General features: G+C 34.6%; 1 protein-coding gene across 1 annotated transcript in view; it reads right to left on the minus strand.

Annotated features, from left to right (window-relative positions):
• Gabrg3 (gamma-aminobutyric acid type A receptor subunit gamma3) overlaps nt 1-12,955 on the minus strand; it is a 600,453-nt gene that overhangs the window by 450,856 nt on the left and 136,642 nt on the right. The gene's annotated exons all lie outside the window — the stretch shown is intronic.

Genomic DNA, 12,955 nt, shown 5'->3' on the forward strand with positions numbered 1-12,955 from the left:
GTGATGTCTGGGAGTTGTAGACAGTCTCCCACTGATTTACAGCAAGAAACCAAGGATCTCAGTCCTGAAAGCACAAGGACATCAACAACTTGAGTGATTTTAGAAGCTACTCTTTCTCAGTTGAGCCTCTAGGTGAGAACACAGCCCAGCAGCACCCATACTACAGCCTCATTATACCCTAAGTAGAGAACCCAGAAAAGCCATGCCAGACTCCTGACCTATAGAAACTATGAGATAAAGTATGATTGGAGAAAAGAGGGTCTGATCTAATGGTAATAAACTAGTAAGAATTTAGTAAGGCCTGTGAGTTCAGACTCATCTTGGCACTTCTGTATCTTCATTTGTTTTTCTTTCGGGTTCAGGAAGGGCTTTGGAAAAAGGGTGTTATGACCTACGTTAGTGGAAGGTCAGATAATTCTTTTCTTGCCTGCTCCAGAGAAGAAAGTTGGAGAAGTTCAAAGTAACGTTCCTGCTTTTCCTATTTCCTCAAACGCCAAGATGCCACATTTGGGGGCAACAGGTACTGAACTCCATCAGACAACTAATTTGCAACACTTGTATTCAATCAAACCTAGCATTGCTACTTGCCAAAATAATAAAATTCTCTACACCGGGATTTGTAAGCATCTATAAGAAACAGATGAACCCTGAAAGTCATAATAGAACATAAAAGGTACATTTTTTAAAATTCCACTTCCTCATTAGTGAATCAGATGAATGAGTGATAAGTGACCCTGGATTTTACGATTTGGTAAATTTATTTTACTTGATAAAAATTTATGTAGTCCTTTGTACCCAGGAGACTACTATGGCAAAAATAATAAAACAAACACCTTTAGAATGGAATTCTTAAGGGACTGAGTGACTCACAAAATTAATGGAACCAGATGCAGAGCAATTACACATTAAGTAAATGCACATATGATATTTAACGGACAGGTGCTACCTTGGCAAACCTTAGGTGCATTTCTTGTTCCATACATTTAGAATAACAGAATTAGTAACCTAAAACAGAAGTTCTGGATACCAGCTTCATGAGTGACATATTGTTTGGCAGAAAAACAAATGAGATGAAATACCACATTAGGTAATGTCGTCTTCATTACTGCATTTATCATGCACACACATGAGCCATGCTATCAGAAGATCATTCATCTCAATTCCAGGCCTGGGAGAATCAGGTTCAATTTGGATAAGTACCACCAATTAGAGCCCATCTGGAGAGGTCAAGCCAGCATGGCAGCACTGTTAACAATAAATGTTTCCTGAATAACTACATTATGGGTTGAATTAATGGATGTACTGTAAACTAAAGCCATGAGAAACTATTTGTAAAAGTGATATGTTCAAACTGGTAAGAGAAGCTATAGTGACAATTTAGCTTGTGGTTATAGTGTACTGGTTAAGTAAAAGAGCCAAGTGATTAAGGTTCAAATCCCAGTCCTGCACCTATACTTACTAATTTAACCCTTTACTCTTATGTTTCCCTATCTGTAAAATGAGTTTTAGAATACCAACACCCATCTCAAAGAAGGCATATATGAAAACATAATGTGTTAATACAAACAGGTTAGATAAAAGTACAGGACCTAGTAGAATTAGCAGTGTACATTAGTGCTTATTATTAAGATTGTTTTTATTAACTAATGACATAATAAGAAGTAGGCTTGTTGCCGAAAGCTCAGTCCTCATCCCCAATTTCAATCCAATAACAAGGACATGGTTTTGAGAAGAAGGAAAAAGAAGGTTTATTGCTTTGCTAGCAAAGGAGAAACACAGGGGACTCCTGTCCCAGAGGCTGTGATTCTGCCCATCAGCAAAAACAGGGCTTTTAAAGAGGTGATTCAAAGGCTACATTCCACATGTTCTCTGTTGGAGTTGTAATTCACTTGTTAATTTGGGAGATAGTCATTTCTGGATTGCTTCCTGCCTATGGTACAATGTACTAGAGGACAAATAAATCTGCCTAAAATGGGGAAGAAAAGGTAATCCTGTTTCCACTGAGATTAGAGAGGGAGAGAGATTAGGGAGGAGCTGGAAGAGAGGAAGAAAAAGAAAACGTGTCCATTTTAAAAATAAGTTGCAGTGGCAGAGTAGCAAGGGCTATAATCAAAGCATAAAGTAGACCATTGATACAGACTTAGTCTAAATCATTTCAAAGATCACAAATGATATCACTGGATGAATGAAAACTTTCTAATAATCTGCATAGTACTGAAATGTAAATAGGATTGTTTAGAAGTAAAGAACATTTCACCCCTAGAAATCTGAAAATATTTCTCCATATTATTTTAGAAACACAAATTTATTTCAGTGACTCAGCAATATTTCAGTGTCTCTCTGACACAACAACCCTGACCTCGTGCATCTTGGGGAGAAGGCAGGAATGGCATGACCAATTCAGAATATGGAGAGAGGACCTACTTCTCTGTGGTCTGCTAATATTTACATCTAAGTAATCTCAAAATCCTGAGTGTTCTTATTTAGGGGAGAAGACTCCAAACTGAAAGGTGGGGATCAGACTCACAGTAAAGGAAGAAAATAAAGGAAATTTACATATGTAAGACTTACAAAGAGTAAAGTTTCAAGGAAAACACTTCAGTAAATTGAGTTTTGGGAAACAAAGGGAGTTCAAAGTAAGAAACAAAGAACTTGAGATTTAATGTCAAACCATCTGGGCTTAAATTCTGTTCCTTTTCCCTATTAGCTTTGTGATATTGAGTTATTATCTACTTCTAACTGAATTAGCTTATCTAAAAATTCATTAAAAGTATTTATCCCATAGAATTGTTGTGAGGATTAAAGTGTCTTAGTCCATTTTTGTTCCTATAACAAAACACACACAACTGCACCATTAATAAATTTTAGAAATATATTTCTCACAGCTCAGGAGGCTGGAAGTCCAAGGTCAAGGTGCCAGGAGATCCAGTGTTTGTTGAGGCTTCTCTCTGCTTTAAGGATGGCCTTTCTTCCTGGATACTGACTGCATCATCCCATAGAAGAAGGGATGAACACTCTTATTGGTAGATGGCAAAAAAGATGAGGAGCAAAAATGCTGAATGCTGTGAGAAGCCTCTTTTATAGGGCCTTAATTTCTTCTTTTTATTTCTTCTCTTTCTCCTTTTTCATAGTAGAAGTATATATAAATATATCTACCAATATTACTTTAGTAGAATTCTTCCTTATTCACAGTATCTGCCTTGGATAAAATAGGTAGACAGTAGATCTTTCTAGTTTATTTTATCCCATGAATGTCCTTAGATAGAGAAATAAAAGTATGACATATCCCAGGGATGTGTGAGGAAATAAAAATTAAAATACAAGTTGAAGAGATTATGATTTTTATCCATAAAGAGGAAAATGATGAGGGAATAGTGATAAATTCTCTTTTTGACAAAACTTTAGTCAGACTCTAACTGTCCTTGGGCATGTCTTCCAAGAGCTTAATTCTGGCAAAAATCCTGCTAAATCAGATTAGTAACTTTGATATATGACCCAATCCCTCATCTCTCACCATCTACTTGCTAAGGTCTGATTATACTGGCCAGTCCTTAGCAGAAATTTTATTAGGTCATCTTAGTCAGAATCTTCCTGACCCCCCAGGTTTTCTTTTGGTAATTTTCCATCCAGTGACCACCCACCTGCTCTTTGGCTATTAACTCCCGTTTTCTTTTTCGCTTTCAGAGTTCAGCCCAATTCTATTCTGAGGTCTCTTTTCCCATATCACAATACTTGTTTCTGAGTAGCATGTTTTTATCATGTTACTGTGAAATTCTGGTTTTCCTTTGACAAATGTCACCACCAGATCCTATTTTCAAAGATTTGTAAATCACTACCTTGATTTGAAAATTGAGAATTTTGAAAGTATTACTATTTATAATTGTATGAAATATATTTGATAATATCGCCATTTTGATGATGTTAGTTCTGCCTATCCATGAACAGGGTATATTTTTCCATCTTCTAAGATCTTCTTCTACTTCTCTTTTTAGGGTTTTGTAGTTTTCATTATATAAATCTTTCACCTCTTTTGTTAGGTTGATTCCCAAGTATTTTATTTTTTTTGAGGATATTGTGAATGGAGTGTTTTTCCTCATTTCCGTTTCAGAAGTTTTGTCGCTGATATACAGAAATGCCTTTGATTTATACGTGTTGATTTTATATCCTGCCACTTTGCTGAATTCATTTATTAGTTCTAGTAGTTTTTTTGTAGACCCTTTTGGGTCTTCTAGGTATAGAATCATGTCATCTGCAAATAGTGATAATTTAAGTTGTTCCTTTCCTATTTTTATGCCTTTAATTTCTTTCGTCTGTCTAATTGCTCTGGCCAGTGTTTCGAGAACTATATTGAATAGAAGTGGTGATAGAGGGCATCCCTGTCTTGTTCCAGATTTTAGGGGGAATGCCTTCAATTTTTCTCCATTGAGAATGATGCTAGCCTGAGGCTTAGCATAGATAGCTTTTACAATGTCAAGGTAAGTTCCTGTTATCCCTAGTTTTTCTAATGTTTTGAACATAAAGGGATGCTGTACTTTGTCGAATGCTTTTTCTGCGTCTATTGAGATGATCATATGGTTCTTATTTTTAAGTCTATTGATGTGGTGAATAACATTTATTGATTTCCATATATTGAACCATCCTTGCATCCCAGCCAATCAAAATCCCAACGGCATTTCTTGTAGAAATGGATAAAGCAATCATGAAATTCATATGGAAAAATAAAAGACCCAGAATAGCAAAAGCAATTCTAAGCAGGAAGTGCGAATCAGGCGGTATAGCGATACCAGACTTCAAACTATATTACAGAGCAATAGTAACAAAAACAGCATGGTACTGGTACCAAAACAGGAGGGTGGACCAATGGTACAGAATAGAGGACACAGAGACTAATCCACAAAGCTACAACTATCTTATATTTGATAAAGGAGCTAAAAGCATGCAATGGAGGGAGGATAGCATCTTCAACAAATGGTGCTGGGAAAACTGGAAATCCATATGCAACAAAATGAAACTGAATCCCCTCCTCTCGCCATGAACAAAAGTTAACTCAAAGTGGATCAAGGAGCTAGATATCAAATCAGAGACTCTGCGTCTGATAGAAGAAAAAGTTGGCTCCGATCTACATATTGTAGGGTCGGGCTCCAAATTCCTTAATAGGACACCCATAGCACAAAAGTTGATAACAAAAATCAACAAATGGGACTTACTTAAACTGAAAAGTTTTCTCTCAGCAAGAGAAACAATAAAAGAGGTAAATAGGGAGCCTACATCATGGGAACAAATTTTTACTCCTCACACTTCAGATAGAGCCCTAATATCCAGAGTATACAAAGAACTCAAAAAATTAAACAATAAGAAAACAAATAACCCAATCAACAAATGGGCCAAAGACCTGAACAGACACTTCTCAGAGGAGGACATACAATCAATCAACAAGTACATGAAAAAATGCTCACCATCTCTAGCAGTCAGAGAAATGCAAATCAAAACCACCCTAAGATACCATCTCACTCCAGTAAGATTGGCAGCCATTATGAAGTCAAACAACAACAAGTGCTGGAGAGGATGTGGGGAAAAGGGTACTCTTGTACATTGCTGGTGGGACTGCAAACTGGTGCGGCCAATCTGGAAAGCAGTATGGAGATTCCTGGGAAAGCTGGGAATTGAACCACCATTTGACCCAGCTATTGCCCTTCTTGGACTTTTCCCTGAAGACCTTAAAAGAGCGTACTACAGGGATACTGCTACATCGATGTTCATAGCAGCACAATTCACAATTGCTAGACTGTGGAACCAACCCAGATGCCCTTCAATAGATGAATGGATAAAAAAAATGTGGCATTTATACACCATGGAGTATTACGCAACACTAAAAAATGACAAAATCATAGAATTTGCAGGGAAATGGATGGCACTAGAGCAGATTATGCTTAGTGAAGCTAGCCAATCCCTAAAAAACAAATACCAAATGTCTTCTTTGATATAATGAGAGCAACTAAGAACAGAGCAGGGAGGAAGAGCAGGAAGAAAAGATTAACATTAAACAGATACATGAGGTGGGATGGAAAGGGAGAGAAAAGGGAAATTGCATGGTAATGGAGGGAGACCCTCATTGTTATACAAAATTACATATAAGAGGTTGTGAGGGGAATGGGAAAATAAACAAGGAGAGATATGAATTACAGTGAATGGGGTAGAGAGAGAAGATGGGAGGGGAGGGAGGGGGGATGGTAGAGGATAGGAAAGGTAGCAGAATACAACAGTTACTAATAGGGCATTATGTAAAAATGTGGATGTGTAACCGATGTGATTCTGCAATCTGTATTTGGGGTAAAATTGGGAGTTCATAACCAACTTGAATCTAATGTATGAAATATGATATGTCAAGAGCTTTATAATGTTTTGAACAACCAATAAAAAAATTTAAAAAAAAATGAAATATATTTGAAAATACTTATTAATAAAACATTTACTTAAAACATATACTGAAACAATATTAACATCAAAGTTATGTTGTAAGGAATAATTCCAGACTGCTTATTTTACAACAAATGCACTTTTAGAGTATTAAAACCTAGTCAAGGAATGCAACATAATAATTGAAAACAATGATCAAAAACACAGATCTTAAGAAAATTGCGGGGTTTGCACCAACTTTTCATCATTGTTCATTGATAATAATGATATTGATAAGTCACACCTGCACACCAGAAATATCTGTTATTAGGGTTGGAAGTGTGGCAGGAGAATGCCCATGTCACCAGAAGAGTATAAACAAATCCTGACTAATTTCTATAGATCCAAGATGTTCTGTACACACATCAGTGGTCCCTGATCTAAAAGAATATGTACCAACCAAGCCAGTAATTATCCAGCTTGAATCTCATGTTTCATAATCAGATTTTTAAAAAGAGATAATGGTGCAATTTTCACACCAACCCATCTTTTCGTTTTCGAGGATTTTCAGTGTTGGCATGTTACCCATTTATATAATCTATTATTATAACCATATGTCATCATCATCTTATTTCATTGTGGAAACACATGATAGCATGCATATGGCAAGATAGAAGAAAGAGTTAGAGGAACAGTCACTCAGTCCAGAAGCCAGGGCTTTTTTCCAGACCCCACTCACCTTCATGACCCATGTCCACTTACATACAACTACTAACCTCCTTGAATCCATTCCTATGATCTATCTTAATTTTTATATTTTAGCTCATTTTTATCTACTCAACCAGGCATCTTGAATGGTAACAATGGGATAGAAAATTAAGGGGAAAATCTAAGAGCTTTTAGAATGAGGAGAAAATTAAAGTTTACTAATGGAATATTTTAACAATGTAGGAGAATCAAATCATACAATAAAAAAACAAACAACAACAAAAAAACTTTTTCAGGACAAAAACCCAAGAGAGAGAAATAGGTGACTAAAAGAAGACCCAGCTAAAAACAAGGGAGAACTTTTTGACACCATAAGAGTAGAGCAAAACAGTGGTCAGGGTCATGAAGGAGGGGAAAAAAATAGAATCTCAAGACATGCAAGGACATCCATGACGTGCCATATTGGATTTGAGCTGTTTCATTTGGTTAACAGAGGCAGACACAGACTCTTAGGAAATCAGCAAGTAGACAAAGGGTAATGAAGGGAAAGGAGAGGAACAGGAATAGGGAAGACAGTGGAATGAATCTGATATAACTTTCCTATGTACATACACCACAGTGAATCTCCATACCATGTACAACCACAGAATGAGATCTTAATTAAAAAAGTTATACTCCATGTTTATATAAATATGTCAAAATATACTATTTTTGTGTATAATTCAAAAGAATTTTTAAAAGTCACAAAAAAATAAATAAAATTTAAATGAAAAAAAAAAGAATATGTGTTTTAATATGGCTAAGTGGAGCTTGCACCTGGCCATTCTGGACCTGTGAATACCCTCAGACTACAAAATGTAGTCTTTCTTTAATATTACTGTTAAGTTAAAATCATGTTCCTCCAATAATAATAATTATTATTATATCTTTATAATCTTGGCCATTTTGGGTCCTCTGAGGCTCATTGGCAAGAATTCTACCATCATTAGTGAAAAAGTGCAGACTACTTGCAAAAAATAATAGTATAGAAATAGCTGTTTTCTATTTGCTCTTTTTAAAAATATTTTTAATATGGCCTGGCTGTGATAACATGAAAGTAAACTAAGAATGATTTCAAACATCAAATAGTTATCAACATAAACCTAAAATTATTTCCAAAATTCAAAGGACCAATAACATGCATCTGCTTATAGACTTTGTCTATGTAATAATAATAATAATAATAATAATAATAATAATAATAATTTTGTTTTGCAATGAAACCTAATATTGTTACTTACATCTGAGTTCTGTGTGATGGTACATTTCTACAGGCAAACAGAACAAATCTTTTGAGTACACATTCCTTATTCCTCTTTTATTATAGAGTTGATTAACTTTATCTTCTGCTTTCAACTTTAATCACTATTCTCATTCACAAGCTAAAACTGTCCTGAAACTTAGAGCAGAATGCTTACTCATGTTCATTCAGCTATTTTCAAGACTATTTTTTAAATCACAATTTGATTTACAGCTGGGTGTGGTGCACACCTGTAATCCAGGTGCTTGGGAGGCTGAGACAGGAAGTCTGCAAGTTGGACACCAGTTTGGACAGCTTAGTGAGACCCTGTCTCAAAAAATGTGTCCCGGGCTGGGGATGTGGCTCAAGCGGTAGCAGCTCGCCTGGCATGCGTGCGGCCCAGGTTCGGTCCTCAGCACCATATACAAAAACCAAGATGTTGTGTCCGCCAAAAACTAAAAAATAAATATTAAAATTCTCTCTCTCTTGCTCTCTCTCTCTCTCTCTCTCTCTAAAAAAAAAAAAAATGTGTCTCACTGTTAAAGAACTTGTCTAGCACGTGTGAGGCCCTGACCCCAGTAAATCACTCTGACTCTAAAAACACTTATTTTCCAGGCAGAGTACTGCAAATGACTCTTGAGAATTCAAAGCAAAGCAAATTTAAAAAGAACAAATCAAAAACCAGTACTTCTTGGTATTATTGTACTGGGACTATTATGCACATTGTGGAACAAAACAAACGAGGAATTAAGTCTGGGAACTGGGATCTTCATTCATGGGAGAGAGAATATACTGCTATAAAACTGATAAAGTTATCAGGTAGTCAAATTTGAATTAAAATAGTATGAACTGATGATATATTTTAGTTAAAAAGTACTTATTTGCTAGAAAATACTACAGAAAAGCCTAGAACCAATATCTAACCTAATGTCAATAAGTATGCCTCTAAATACTATTTAGTGGTAAAGGGAACATGTAATGCTTGAAGAAATGATCATCCTATGTTTAAGGCAGGAAATGTACAAGATAGGCATAGAACATTGTGTTCTAATGGAATGCAAATAGTGTACTAAAGAAAATTGAAAGTGTGCACAAATGTCTTAGAAGAAAAATTCTAAATATTCCCACTAGCTAAAATAAGTTTCAGTAACAATAAGTGCAACGAATTGAAATATATACTAATGATAATATATATTTACAAACATTTAATAATATATATTTTATATAGTAGGTATATATTGAATAATTATATGTATTTATCTCTTGCCTTTGGAATATTTTTAAATATATTGGTTGTCTATGCAAAATAATGAGTTGGTTCCTTAGCAGCTTCCAGCTGATAAATTAACATCAAACATGTGTCCACCTTTCACATTGCACCAAGGTATCTAGGCAATCAAATAACTGATAAGAACTTTTTCAATATAGAAGCATCATACCCTCTATTGCTATAAAACATAATTCTGATTATGTAGAAGACCATATTCTAAATCAGTTTTTAAATTTTGGTGATCAAGTTTCTCTTGAAAGTGAATACCCAGAGATGCCCATTTTTCAAAAAAAGAAGCAAAAGTCCTTGGGTTTCAGGCTCAAAAGACACACTTGTTCAGCTAGGGGCACACACCTCTACTAGAAATGCATTAGGATGTGATTGTCCAACACAGCTACCTGACTCAATTCTCTGCTCAGATTTTTAAACTCAACAATGTATTTTTGCCAAATTAATCAAAGCTTTGCTGATTCATGGCCAGGATATGCCTCCAAACCTCCAACTGAACAGCCACACTGGCATGTGACTTCCTCCATTCATCTCCCAGTAACTCACTGCCTGATATTCCAGGTAATGATATAATTTGGATCTGTTTATTAAAAGCTCTATGATTACATCACAAAGAATCACCAGAGAATTCAAAATGAACAAATGCGCACACACACACACACACACACACATGCAAAATATAAATAAAATAGGAAGAAAAACAGGCATGGAGCAAATAAAAACAAGGCCCAGAGAAATGGCACACAATGAACCATTATTAATAATTTCAAAGAAATGAAAGAAATTATTGTATTGAGATAAATTTTTCATTGATTTTGATTGATTTCATTGATAATGATTTGAATCAATGCAAGAGTAGCCCCAAAACAGAAGAGGAAAGAATTAGTGCAGTTGAACATAGTTAAATATAAACTTCTCCAACGGAAATGAAAATGTGGTGGAGGAGGGGAGATAAAAACTGAATAGAATATCCAAGAATATGCAACATCATGTATGGATGGAACACAAATATCATTTGAGTATTAAAAGGAGAAGAAAGCAAAAGCCTATTTGAATTAACAGCAAAGAACTTTCCAAAGTTATTGACAGATATCAAATCATGAATCTAGGAAGCTCAGAGAACATCAACAAGTATAAATACCAAAACTAGCAAACCTAGGCTGTCATTAACCCAACCATTTCATCTCTAAACTTTATTGCACTGTCTCACATATGAGCTTCTAGGCAACTCCTCATATCTAAACCATGGCTGGCAAGGAACACCTAACTAAAGAGGAATAAGTTAGAAATTACAGTGGTTCATTACGAGGGACCATGCAAGCAAGAAGAGTGAAGTGGAATATTAACAGTGTTGAGAGACAAAAACCCACCACTCAAGTTTCTATATGCAGTGAAATAATCCTGTGAAAATGGAGGAAAATAAAAACTTTATCAGCCAAACAAAAATTGAGGAAGTTTTTGCTAGCATATCTGTCCTACAAGAAATATTGAAAGAATTTTAACAGGCAGAAAAATTATACAGGTCAAAAATTAAGATCTATATAAAGAAAGGTGAACATTAGAGGACCAATTAATGAAGGTAGAATAAAATATTTTTATCATTTTTAACTGTTCTAACAGATAACATGGAAGAAATAATAGAAATAATGGATCAGTATTAATGTCTAGCATATATAGTGGTTAAATCAATAACAATAATGTATGAAAATGAGGAAATAAAATTTAGATTTTTTTTAGAGACAGAAAGAGAATGCAATGAATAGAAAACAGTTAAAAGAAATTAGATGTATATCTAACTATATTAATAATCATTTTAATGTGAATGGTCTAAAGCAATAGTTAAAAAAGGAAGAAAAAATGAACGTAAAAATAAAAAAAAAAGATCCAACCAAATGCTTTCCATTAGAAGATCACTTTTATATATAAAACTCAAGGCAGTTAAAAGTAAAAGGAAGAGAAAACTGTGAAGAGATTGAAAAGGTCAGTCGTTTCCAGGAATTTGTGGGGAAGGAAGGATAAATGTGTTGGACATGGGGCGTGGGGGCTGTAAAAAATTTCTGTACAATACTGTAATAATGGTAGACATATGCCATTATACAGTTGTCAAAATATGTAGGATATATGACAAAATTTGTAGGATATAACATCAAAAGAGTGAATCCTAATGTAAATCATAGACTTCAGTTAAAAAAAAGGTATCAATATTGGCTCATCAATTATAGCAAACAAACCAGGCTAATGCAAGATGTTACTTGTAAGTGGAACTATTTGTAGGGGAAGAAGAAATATATGGGGACTCTGTACATTCTGTTCAATTTTTTTTCTACAAATCTAAAACTGCTCCAAAAATCTATTAGTTTTTTAAAGTACATATCTAAAGAGAGACTTTTGAGTATGGATATATTCTATAACCCTAATTTACAACAAACTAAATGCCTAACAACTGAGAAGTACTTAAATAAATTCTGATATATACATCTTATGCACACATGAAAACAAGTAGAGAAACTGTTATTAATCTCAGAAAATCAGACTTCAGAATAAAGATCATCATAAACAGGTAGTCATTTCATTGTGATGAAGGCTCATACTCTCTAAAGAGACTTAATAATCTTGTGTATATAGAAACGCAAATATGGAACATCATACTACATGAAGGAAAAAACCTCTAGAAATAAGAGGAGAAAGAGACAAGTTCATTGTTATAGTTGGTCAAATATCCGCTCCCCCTCCCGCCTGCCATACCACTAATTGATAAATGGAGCAGGCAGAAAATCAGTAAGGCTATACATGATCAGGGAACACTATCAATAAATTTGATCTTTTTGACAATAAATGAAAAATGCCATCAAACAACAACTGACAAGCATCTTTCTCATGGAATGTTCAAAACAGACCATTCACAGGACCAAATGTGCATCTCAATACATTCACAAAAATAGAAATCACATGAAGCTTATTTTCATACTGCAGTAGAATTGAACTTGAAGTCAGTGACTGATAGGTAACTAGAAAATTAACAAATATTTCAAAATTAAACAATGTACTTTGCAATAACCTATAAATAATAGAGGTCTCAAGGGAAATTTGAAAATAATGTAAACTAAATGAAAACAAACATAACTGATAAAAAATTTGTTAGCGACAATTTAAGTAGTAGGAAAAGGGAAACTAAAAACATTCAATGGATATTTTAGAAAACAATAAAGTGTCTTAAGCTTATACTTTAGGGAATTAGAGAATAATGAGAAAATGAGACCTTAATCAAGCAGATGAAAAGAGATAATGAAAAT

Source organism: Marmota flaviventris, chromosome 2 (genome assembly GCF_047511675.1).
Source record: "Marmota flaviventris isolate mMarFla1 chromosome 2, mMarFla1.hap1, whole genome shotgun sequence".
NCBI lineage: Eukaryota > Metazoa > Chordata > Mammalia > Rodentia > Sciuridae > Marmota > Marmota flaviventris.